This window comes from Gambusia affinis, linkage group LG01 (genome assembly GCF_019740435.1).
Source record: "Gambusia affinis linkage group LG01, SWU_Gaff_1.0, whole genome shotgun sequence".
Classification (NCBI taxonomy): Eukaryota; Metazoa; Chordata; class Actinopteri; order Cyprinodontiformes; family Poeciliidae; genus Gambusia; species Gambusia affinis.
Genome location: NC_057868.1, coordinates 43976382 through 43989333, shown reverse-complemented (window position 1 = coordinate 43989333; position 12952 = coordinate 43976382). Strand labels below are relative to the sequence as shown.

At 38.8% G+C, this 12952-nt stretch overlaps 1 long non-coding RNA gene across 1 annotated transcript; it reads left to right on the top strand.

Annotated features, from left to right (window-relative positions):
- Positions 1-292: 292 nt before the first annotated feature.
- Positions 293-1566, top strand: LOC122836653. Its single transcript, XR_006371591.1, has 3 exons — positions 293-393; positions 1258-1339; positions 1438-1566. It is a non-coding gene; the product is annotated as an uncharacterized LOC122836653 (long non-coding RNA).
- Positions 1567-12952: the final 11386 nt, after the last annotated feature.

Below are 12952 nucleotides of genomic sequence, written 5' to 3'. Positions count from 1 at the left end.
ACAAGGTGGAAGCAAAAAAAAAAAAAAAAAAAAAAAAAGCAGAACAACAACAAAAAAACATACAAACATTTCATAACTTAATTTCACAACACTGAAAGCTTTTGGAAATAGTTTTAACTTATTCAAAATCATTTCTAATTCAAGAGATAGAGAAGTTTAGCAAGAAACTAGAAACTAGAAACAACCAATCAGAGTCAGGAGGCGTGTCTTAGCCTTGTCAGTCACCCTCCGTGTAGAGCTGCTACTCATTTAAATACAGTTTATTTAAATCACAACAAATTCCTTGCCCCCCTTTTCCTCCACTTGCTTTCTGCTACAGCTAGCATAGCCTGTCATGAATGCTAGGGCTAGCCAGCCTTGGCATGATGGTGTATGAATAGATTTCCTATAATGGTAAGTTGTTTCTATTCTTTTAGCACATCTTGCAGAGACTACATGAGATTGATTGACAGCGCTAAGTCCCTCCTCCTGGCTCTGATTGGTTGTTTTGATCGGAGCGGTTCACTTCTTCAGATGGCAATAATAGAACAGGGAGGAAGTGGAGGCAATTATCTGTTTCACAACATACTGTCACAACATGGCGAACGTTGTGACAGTATGTTATATACTGCAGTTTTAATTGCCTTTCCTTTTCATATTTTTACCCATTTGTCATCTGAGCTGCATCTGTGGCTCTCTATTCTCTTTCGACTCCATTCTCTACTCCATCTCCAGGTGAGATTTTTGGGAAAAACCTTAGAGAACACAAGCAGCCTCTAGCTTGCCACCAGGTGTGGAAAACACAAGGAGAAAAACCTAAAGCAATAGGAAAATTGACAGAGGGCTAGAAGTTACTATACAGGTTGACATTCAGATGTAGAATGACTGGCTGCATGAGCTCCATATCATGCAACTGTTGCCACCGCTTCCCCGTCCTCCATCCAAGATCATGCAGACCATCACCTTTCAGGTTTATTTCCTACATTTACATCCAGCATCAAGAAGGTGTACTCAAAACAACTTTTAGAGCGTTAAATTAAGCTTCAGTTAAAGCCTGGGATTCCACACCGGCCTGTCCTGCGCAGTGATCCCGTCCCACGAGTTCCATCGTATCTGATAACGCTGAATGCAATTACTTGTCATTACTCAATTTAATCCTCTGCAGGTTGAGCCTTTTCTTTTGTCCAAACAATGATGAAGAGTTAAATAGGGCGTGAAACATCTTGCTTTCCCCAAAGCACCATAAAAGGCTAATTTACACAGATCATTTACCCACAGTTCAGCCTCACAGCCAGCTGTCGCTTCTGCTGCAAACAGAGGTTCCCATCATCAGAGACAAAACCAAAGGAGACACGTACAGGTACTTTCCGCACGCTTGCCTATATTCCATAACCAATTTGGTTTTTTTCTGGCATCAGTGACAATTTTTTATGTATTTTGTTGCCTGCTGGTGTCCAGAACAACTGGACCATGTTGTTCTGATTTGGAGCTTGCTTCTTTGAGAAGACAAACACCGATATGGGTCAGAGGAGACAAACCGAAGACGCACAGACGACTGATAATCCATGTTTGTGCATGTGTTAGAGTGCAGGACTATTGACGGATATCTGTGGACAATAGGATGCGATCAGTCACCTGACAACGCCGACATAATGTTTGTTTACCCATAAATGATGGAGTGAAGACAAAATATTCTGAAGACAATCGAAAACAGCAAAAAAAAAAAAAACACTTTACATCAGGAGTATCACTGTGTTTCCAAAGGGCTGAGCTTACATAACTAAAACAAATATAGACCCACAAAGTCAACCAATCTTTTTCAATATTTTTGCACTCTCCCTCTCTTACTATTAATATTACTACCCTGGTCAGTTGAAAAGTGCCTCTGTGCTCCTTTAAAATAGGTAAACTCTTTGGGAACATGATAGACAACATCGGTGACGAAATGTTTTACAGGTCACTTGTGTGTTTAGTAAGAGCAGATTCAGATAGAAAATTAGTTTGGCTAAAATAACTTTCTAAATATAAACAAAATAATATTTAAAAACTTGACATGAGTACAACCTTGACCTGAAATGTAACAGATAGCCTAATTTCAAATGAACAAGTTGTTGGTGAATGTGTAAATATTTGCTGTTTTTATAGATTGATGTGAAATATTTAGTCAGGTCTACTAGTTTTACTGCTACCCCTAGCCGCACGCCTACTAGGGTGTAGGACTAGGTGTACTCAATTCTATGTAAGTCCATGTTTACATATTTATGAAGCACATTATGCTACATTTAACCCCAAGTTACATTTTTTTACATCTAAAATGTCTTCCTTCAGGTTTCACCCTTTCAGCCTTTGCTCTATGCTGCAAAGGTTTGTTTTACACATCTTTTCCTTTTGTCACATAAAAACAACCTTTACTGTTTGAATGTTATTTGTCACTGAAGGGACAGTTTGAAACTTTGTTTAGCACTGACTGCTGTTGTTACAAAGTCAAAGTTCATTCACTTCTCGTTTACAGCTACAGAATCTCATGTCCTCTGCAAATTACTTCTTAAAATATCTTTTTGAATACATAAATTGGGTAGCACGGTTGCTTTGCAGCAAGAAGGTTGTGGGTTTGATTCCCGGCCCGGGGTCTTTCGGCATGGCATTTAAATCGTCTCCCTGTGCATGGTGGGTTCTCTCTCCTCCCACAGTCCAAAAACTTGATTGTCAGGTTGACTGGTCTCTCTAAATTCTCCTTAGGTGAGTGTGTGTGTGTGTGTGTGTATGCGTGTGTGTGCGTGTGTGCGTGTGTGTGCGTGTGTGTCAATGATTGTTTGTCCTGTCTGACTCTGTGTTGTTCTGTGATGGACTGGCAATTTTGTAAGATTTTTATTCAACAATACTAATTAATTATTTGCCATTGGTAAACCAGGTGATTACTAATGGCTGCTGCCACTAGTCTGGAGGAGCCGTATGATGGATAGAGCTTGGCTGGAGGCTAAAGCTCCAAGGTGGAGCTTTGGGAAAATAGGTGGTGCTTTGTATGAGCAGCCGTTAAAGCTGGAGTTTATAACTTATAAAAAAATTTTTCTTACATCTTTGTTAAACGATCACTATGTCCTGATAGTACATTATGAGACAGATAATCTGTGAAAAAACAACAACAAAAAAAACTAAATTCTGCTCCTATATCTTTATGCAGCAGAATTAAGTTTCCCATACGCCTCCACAAACAAACTAGAGTTTCTAGACAAATAAACGGGAGTTCATTTAAAACAGAATCAACAGGGCTGGTGTGACAACACCTTTACTTCAAGGAAGCCAAAGATACAGAAATGAAGGCAGGACCAGCTCTTTTACACAACCAAACACATTTTTATTTATTTTTTTTCAAATGGAGTGAAAAAGCACAACCACCACCTGGGTACCAAAGCTGCTTGCAGACAGGCACGGCCTCCACCAGGGATCTTATCTTAAGTAAACATGACTCTACACTTTGGACCGTCTGCTGGAGAGCTGTTGGAATGTCCAGGTGAGCTCTTCACCTGACTCACCTGACTCCATGTGTCTTACATGAAAACAACACTTCCTGTCAGAATTGGATTAGTGCTGTTGACAGCAGCTTCAGTCATTTTGCATCAGTACAGCTCATTTACACCAGTTAGATGTAAAAATTCAACCATAAAGCCAGAAAACAAAACAAATGACAAAATATGGTGCTGGGCATATTTATTGGGAGAACTGATAAAGGGTTTGCAGCAGAAGCTTTTTTTTTTCCCAGAAAAAATCGTTTGGAGTCTTAAGATTTTCAACAGTTCCCAGTAGAACCAGTTTGTTTTATGTATATTTTTTGTTTAAACATGAAAAATGTATTGGTTATGAGTATATTTGCATATTATTATAAATCTGGTATGGTTTATCAAATACTTAAGGAGATAACTCGATTTTCCAAAAGCTGAAAGAATAATAATATTGCTGTATTGCCCGAGAATTTTACTTGCTTTTGGTTCATATCTTATTGAATCCAGAACATTTTTTCATATTCCCACACTGCACTTTAATGTATTGTTATTTGTATGCATGTCTTTGTGTACTTTAGAAAATTATATATTATGTATGAATTTTGTTGCCATCTCCATCTAAATTCTTACACCATTTTTGATTTTGTTTCCCTTTTTCCCACTAAAAAAAGTCACCTTGAATTTGATTTTGAACAAAGTTTTTGATGCTTTTTCACTGGCCATCAGAAAAACCTGAGTGAATAACTCCGGTGTAGTTGAGTTATTCACAAAACGACATCTACGAGTCTGGACTATCAAAATATTTTAATTAGTAAATTAACATCAGGAAAAGCAGAAACAGCTTCAGTGTCTCAAACTTTTCTTAAAACAAAAATTGGGACATTTATAAAGAAACCATTAGTTTGTCAAAGGACTTTTCAAAAATACCTGTAAGAACTTAAACTTTGATCAAATACCTTTAAGTTCCTTTTTGGAAAAGATTTTCCTGATAACTGATTTTTTGCTTTTTTCCTAACTATTTGACAAATCAATAATAACAAAAAGGAGGAATTTCACATGATATATTTTGCTTAGGTTTTAATAGGGGATGGAAAATATCTTTATTTTCACTTCAGATTGTTAGAAGATGCAATGCTGAGAGACACCAGAGGGGGGCAGTAAGAACATATTCATCAGTTCCTGTGACGGCTCCCTGCACTGCGTCTGCAGGCGAAGAGACTGCAGTCAGAGAATCTTCTCTGGACTCATTGTTCAGATTCAGCACCAATGTAAAATTCACTCCTGCAGCTGTCCGTTTGAACGGGGTCAGCTGGAGAGTCGCTGAGGCCCAGTGATCCAGGAAAAACACTTTAGAAAGGAAGAAGAGCTTTTGGAAAACACGGAAAGCATCTGCACATGAAGCGCTGGAGTATCACCAGGCTGAACACTGAAACCGAAAAGAACTGAACACTCAAATCAGATGTAGAAAAGAATTAGAGACTAACTCTGTTATTACAATAAAAATGATAGCATGACAAAAAGTTGACACCAAATAAAATCATATCCCCGGAAAGGAACTATGAAACTGTTCATGTCTTGAAGAACAGCCACACCACTGGTAATAAAACAAATATCAATCTCTCATCCAAAAGTAAGAGAACGGAAGTTATAAATGTCTTTGAACTTGAACATGTCAAGAGAGTATGAAGCGCTTTAAAAGAGCAGCTGCACCGAACAGAAAGGGGCCGTCGAAAGTCAGGGGTTGCAGTGGCCACAGACTGACCAAAGCATCTGATCAGCGAAGACTGAAAGAACTCAGGCTGGACTGATAAATCTCCACTTTTGCTGAAGCAGCAGATGGCAGCCTCCAAATTTTGTGTTAATAGCATGAATCTATAGACTCGACCTGATTTGTGTCAACAGCACAAGCTGCTGCTGCTGCTGCTGCTGCCGGCGTAATGGTGGGCTTGAATGTTCTTTGGCACACTTTCAGCCCTTTAATACCAATCAATCATTGTTGGAAAGCCACAGTATATCTTAGTGTTTGTTGTTGCTGACCATGTACATCTCTTTACTGCCACACTTTACCATCGTCTAATGGCTGCTTCCAATAGGCTAATGCACCATCTCAGGAGGCAAAAGTTATCTCGGACTAATGTGAATGACATGGGCTCAGTGGCCCCCAGGGAGCCCCTGACTCATCACATCCAAATGTACAGGAACAAAGCAGAGGATGGGGTACAGTCAAAGTGAAGAAACAAAGTTCCAAGAGGTCTTTATTACTGCTTTGTTCCAAATGCTCCATCTTTTCACTCTTTCTTATATTTGTGTTTTACACTGTGATTCACAGTGAAACTTGTACTTGTTTGCTGCTGCGACTCAACAGAGAAATGTGTAGAATGTAGGAAGTTCTTATTGCTAGATTCAGTCACCTTATTATAGTCGTTAGCTTGATTCTCACCTGATTTTTCTCTGATTCTCCGAAACAGAACTCATTTGACCATCTGTCTGCTGTAGGTTCATTTCTGAACGGCCATGAAGTAAACCTCAAATGAATTTGTGCCTCTGCAGATTTAAATGTTAAGCCATCTCTACATCCCAACATAATTTCTCTAATGGTAGCGTTTCCCAGCGTCCCATTCAGAGTCCTGACTCGAATCTGACAGAGTATATGAGGAGGGAGCAAAAGATTAGGGCGATGGAAACCCGGCCTCTTCGACCTGAAGCCCGTCACCAAGGATACGTGATCAAAACACCAGCAGAAACTTGCTATTTTATTTTTATTTATTTATATATATTTTTTAAAAAAACATATGCTCTTTTACATTGTTATATTTTCTTTGAAGAGAAACCATTGTTTGATAAAAACAAAACAAAAAAACAACAACAAAATTTTCAATCCAAGTCTATAAATCATTTTTAGTTTATCTCTATCCACTTCACATCGAGATGCTTCAGAAAAATTTACTTGGTTCCATTTTCAGTAGGCTAAAAAAACCCGAAATTATAAATTAGGGAATAAAATGAAGGTAAAAGTCTTCTTTAAGTCCCTCTACGGATAAACTTACTTTCAAAATCTAGAGCCTGCACAGTGTCTCTCTTAGTTCAGATAGTTTCATTTGGGGTGTAATTGACGGTCCACAGTACGCTGAAGTCTGGTGGCACGAGTTTGAAACTCCTCATCAAAGAAACGACAGAAAAAAAGAGGAGATTCATAAGACCGCTATTCTCTTTATGAAAACAGAAAAAGGGAACTTGTTAAATTCTTCTGTGGCTCTGGAACCACCTTAGAATTAGACGACCATGAAAACAGCAGCATGTCATGAACAAGTCAATCCTGGACTGGTATATTCTGAGACCATCTTTTAAATGGGCAGTTTTAAGTAAAATCAACTTTTTTGAACTTTACATCATTTTATAATGTTGTTCCAATGTCAAAACATACTTGGAGACTTGCCTTGATTCTTTCATGCATGTTTTAGAAGTCCTATGATCTCCCATGGCAACCATTCAGCTGTGCAAAGCGACTGGGGGGACTGAGCGCCGCCTTGCAGTTTCCAAACTTCTGCCTCACAAAACACTGAGACTAACCCACTCAGCTCCTACAGACTAGTCAGAAGAAATTAGTAAACATCATCTGGAAAAGAGCACCAGTTGAGCTCATTATATGAGCCACTTCTCAGTGCTTCGCTGGTACAAATGTTGTTGAAGCGTTAATAGAGGAGAGATGTGATGACTTCCTGAAGGTGGAGCTTCAGCAACAGCAGGAGTTTCTTAAAGAGACAGAGGCCCAACTTCAGGGCGCTAAATTTAAGACATATTTAATATAATAATTAAATATGACTTTTATAACAACTGAAGGTAACATAATTACTGTGCTATAAAATGGCACTGTGTCCCTGGAAAATAAAACTAAAAAACTGGGATTTTCTACAGCTTTGCTTGCTAAAATTAATACTTGGGACATTGTTTCTGCCCTAAATGAGAAAAATCTTTTCTAGGCTCTCTCTTGTCAATTCAGACCTTGAATTGTCTCTTAAGGTGGATGTGTCATCATACCGCTACTGTCCTGTATTTTCCTCTGAGTGAAAGTCCGTACAACCCAAGAAAATCCCAATGACCAGATGTTTGTGATCCGTTACACCAGCGCTCAGGGTGCTCGGGTAAGTCTCGCACTTGTAAAACCGTCCTGCATGATTTGTCACTGCTTTATGAGCTCCAGCATGTGCAGTGAAACGCCACACCTCCCAGCTCTGTAGTATTTTTATAATGCATAATGCTCCCTCCTCATTGGGCATGGACACCAAGGCCGCTGTCTGCCAATATCCCATTAACTGTGACCTCTGTGGGACAATGACAGATGATCAGTTATGCCTGAGCGGAGTCTTGACTATTAGTTATGCCTGAAGAGGTCAAATGAATTGGCGTCGTCTTGAAGCTGTTCTGCAGAGTGTCTGCAGATTTTTACACTGTGGTCATTTTTAAGTCACAGTGCATTTTTTATATTTTCCTTTTCCCACCAAGGTGTCTCTTGTATCTCTCACTCCAGGAAAGAGGTCGGTCATCAGGGACTTGGGTAATAGCTCCCAGTGTGTTCTCTAATGTGAGAGAGAACAGGAGGCATGCTGACCATAATCATATTAGGCAGCACTTGACTAAATAAAGCAAAAGGCCCTTCTCATCAAATCCACACAGCCTCTAAATGGACCTCTCAGGCTCTGTGGCATCGTACTCCTTTGTGTGTGTGTGTTTGTGTGTGTGTGTTTGATAGATATAGATAATCAAAGAAAATGCGTAGATGAAAATTTATTGTGCCAAGCAGACGCATTATTTTGTGCAATCACTTCTTTACATTGGCCACCCAAGCCTTTTACACAAGTCAGAATTGTATGCACAGGCATGTAATGTGGCACACACACTGACAAACTCGCCGTCCATTAATAAATGCTTCATCAAGTTTGGAGCAGCATGTCCTTGCAGCCCTGGGCTGTTCAGGTTTGCTGTCCAAAGCTGTTTTGGACTACAGGGAGTTTGTGTCGGAGGAAAGCGTGAGCTCGTTATAAAGAGAGATAGACAGGATGTTTGCATGCACGCAGTCCTAAACATCCCCATGCTGTTTATTAGAATGTGGCTCTAGGGGTCCTGCTCAGCTCAAAGCGACTATTCCTGGGCAGCAACTCGGTATCAGCAAGACCTTTACTGGGAAGGCAGCAGATTAAGACAGAGGAAGATTTGCGTCAAACGTATTTTGTAATTTGCAAAATTATTGTAAATAGAGCAAAGTTTCTAAAGTAATCTTATGGAAAACAAATACACTTGCTTTTTCTAGCAAAGCACAAAAGAATATTAAAGAGTAAAAGGATGAATAATGAACTTTAATATTATGGTGGATCTCAGAGAGCTAAACTGCAGACAATGACTGAAGTGTGGCATTAGATAGACTTATTTAAAAAAAACAACAAAAAAACACAGCCTTGACTTATGTAAAAACAGATATGAACTGAGTTAAAGAGAGCAGAAAACAATGAAGAGCCAGAAACCTAAATAGCCAGAATAACTTAGAAGGCAGAGTTTCAGATAGAACTAATAATGTAATAACTATGAACCATAAAAAAAATAACCCATAACAAAACCACAAATCAAAACGTCCAAGAATAAATGACTTTTAACTTTTTGACAAAATCCAAAAGAGAGAAGGATCTAACAGGGAAGAACTGAAGAATCACACATTATGTTTATGTGGAAACGGACTTGACCAAACACTCAGTGTGTGTGGTGATGAACTGCTGTGACCACCAGGCCTTATGAAGCACTACAACCACTGTGGTGGAAAAGTCCGATTGGAGGATCAGTGGATAATGGAGCTACTCACCGTTTCTCTAAAGCCAGGCCTGTGACTAAACCTTTCAAAATGAAAGAACCATCAGAGAACTTTTGGCAGATGGTTTGAGTGTTGCAGTGGTTTACTGCTTTAGTCATTCACGTGTGGTTTTATTTGCATTCCTTATTTAATTAATGGAAACGCCTCAACCGTGAAATTGTGTTTTTTCAACACTAGCAGGATATTGGGAAACGTTTTATGCAGATTTGTCATTTAAACGCAGTTATTCTACACATGCTTAACGCAGATGAATGTTGAAACCAGTCTCAGTTGGTTCCGCAGTCTCATCTGCACGATCTGAAACCGTACGGGACCTGTACCGTCAGTGGATCATGTGTGATATGAAAAGGCACAGAGATTTGCTGGTCAGTTAGCTGGCCATGCAGTCAGCACACACAGGCACGCTGCTTGCAGTTTGCCAGCTGCTACCTCAGTAAGAGTGATGGGTTCTATTGCTTTAGCCTCCACATCGGAACCGGGTCTATTTTTGCCACTGGAAGAATTTCAAATTTGTTTCCAATCTGTCTTTGCTGTAAGCAAGGGAAAACAGTGAATTGGCCTCCTGTCAGTTTGCTAACCCGCAGTACACAACAGATAGGAGAATCCGAAGTGCTGAATTTCATTATGCACCGTATGTCATGTTTTAAGTTAGAAAAAAAAGACCTGAATGCAGAGCAGAACTGTGGTGAAACGGAATATTTTAGTAAAGTAAAATAACTTGCAAAACAAATGCAGAGAGCGGGTCTCGGAACATGGGAAGAAAACAGACTGGATGGCAAACTGAGCAACAGAGAAACAGTAGAAACAAGTTACACACAATGAAAATCCTGGAGCTTTAGCTTAGTTCATACAAGATAATCATGCCACATTCGGACCCAATTTCCCCCTTTTAACAACTTTAGGATGCTCCGACTGTTGTGATGTCTCTAAAGTAAAACCTCAGAGTTATTCCTGCTGTGTGAGCTGTGATCTGGTCTGCTCAAAAGTCTTGGTTGTGCCCTGGGCTGTTCAGACCTATCTGAAGTTGGTGCCTTCTCCTCACCTGCAAGTAGAAAATATTGAAGTTAATTTCATACGTTCCAGTAAGTTACAACCACTGCAGCAGTAAGAACATTTACATAAATTTATAAAGTGTTTTATATGGAAAAAATACAGAGAACTAGAGAACAGTCACAAAAGAGGGAGAAAAAGACACCCAACAATAGAAAAGTTCTTTGTAAACACAGCAGATGCACAATCAACTTGACTGCAGAAAGAGCTGGCTGGCCTTTAGATTGTCACTGGTTACCGTGGCTACGTGCATTTATCTTGCTGTTTTAACATTAGTCAGCATGTCGTCAGCGTATTATTTTATCACAGGGTGATAACATAAGTCGACCCAAATGTATTACTTCAGTGGCCGGGCATTGCTTACTTGGAATATTAAAGCAGTTTTGCCCACAGTAAGATCGGCTGTCAATGAGATAAACAGAGTCCCTCTAAGTAAGATAAACATTGCCCAGATGAGCAATGGTGCTAGAATGGAGTTTTTCTAAAACTGTAAATGAAAAAAAGAAAGAAAGAAAAAGGAACAGAATTCATATTTAGCATGCAAAGGACAAACAAAGTACAATTATTTCTTCTTGTTTTGGACATAATTAATGGGAAAATAGCCATGTAGCTGCAGCCGTCAAGGCAGGTGATAAAATAAGCCTTCTGAAATTAAAAGTGCAGCACAGGTGGTGCAAAATACAGAGACGCTGTTCTGAAAAAAAAAACTTCTGACATTTGCAGACGCCTCAATGCTGCATCTGGGAGTTACTGGTGATTTCAGATTTCAAATGTATTCGTATTCATTCGTATCCCTATCAACTTTGCTATCCAAAGAGCATATCAACCAACATCTATTTATTCATTACAACAATTCTACAGCAACATACCGACGTATGACAGTAGCTTAGCTAAACGTGCAGTCAATAATGGGCCACAGAGCAGCAAACTGAATGGAAAACTCACTTTGAGAAACATGCACAGATAAAACGTTAGTCACAAACAGCTGTGTGTTCTCACTAAAAAGTCCTGAACTCATTGATTTGTTCAGGTAGTTACACTGACTTCTAACCTTTTAACAGATAATTATACTGCTTTGGAGTTGCAGCGGTTTAGGTTTAAAACAGAGTACATATATACAGTGGTTCAATGGAGCCCAGCATGCTCAGTAAAGCTTTTTGTTGTTTTTTTCAAAGTTAAATGTTTTGAAGTAGAAATGTTTGCTTAAGTAATTGCTTTTCTTACTTTTTTTTTTTACTGTGAGTGGCTTGTAACACTGAAAAATTAAGTTGTTGTTGAATAATAGTTAAAGTCAAATAGGTTTTGTCTTTTAAAACTAGATGTCGGGCTCTTTTAGCTATTTTCTGGTAAATTGTAATTCAACTGGACGAAATTTACACTCACGACAAATTTGGTTCAACACAGAATCTAGACTAGTTGTCTTCATCATGGCTGCAGAAAAACTCCAGCTTTATATCTTAAGAACACTGCAAAAAGTTGCTAAATTGTTTGGGAAAAAAACCTGCAAAAGCAGCTGATGATGAGAACCAGGGTCAAATGGATCATTGCAATTAACAGGATTAAAAAACAACAACTACAACTATATCGTCAATCACAACCGCCAAAAATATTGTAGTAGCGGTGTTAGAGAGCAACAGTGCACATTTTGAGATTGATTCGATACCAATTCTGATACCGATACTTTTTATTATTTAAGTTTGATATATCGTTAAACCACTGCCCTTCAGGTGATTTTTTGTGTGTGTTTTTTATTATTATTATTTTTGCTAAAACCTAATGTAGGTGGATTTGTGGCTTTTCTTCAAAAAACATAAATCTATCAAATCGTGCATGTTTTAACTGTCTGTGTATGAAGTTGCTATGTTCTGTTACTGCATAAAAAGGACAGAAGGGGGAGCTCTGAATATGCATGTGACAAAATATGCTGTATGTGGAGAAGAAGAGGAGAACACGAGAGAGTAGAGAGAGAACTGAAGCTGGTCTACATCTGATGCTGCTTGTTTTCCCATTATTTCAATATAGCAACACCACAACAGAAGTAAAGAACAAACACCAGGATCACGTGTAAACATTAGTAACTATATGCGAATTAGTGTGCACAACTGATTTCAGAACCAATTTCATCACAATGCACAGCAGAACAAAGTTGAATCGTAAAACATCAGACGCTACAAGATTTACAGCAGCATCAGCAGCTTTCTGTTATGTCCCAGAAGGGCTGCAGTGTCTCTACACCAATTGTTCAGAGTAAAGACTGCTGAAAATCTGGGGGGTGAAGGGCTCAGATTTATGACAGCCTCATTAATGATATGTGGAAAATATTGTGTTCAGAACAATTTAATTCAAAAGGTATTTAGAGTAAAGACATACAACAACTTACAAAACAACTTTAAAATTACATGTAAGATGTATGTTTTTTTTTTAGTCACAAATGAGCTAGTTTAGCACTCTCAAGTTAACAATTTACAAGCACTTTCTAAATGTCAAAGCCTTTTGTGGCATTTAAAGAATCACTTCTGGGATTTGTCAATGGTTGATTTGTGCATAGAGAGTTAACATTTTG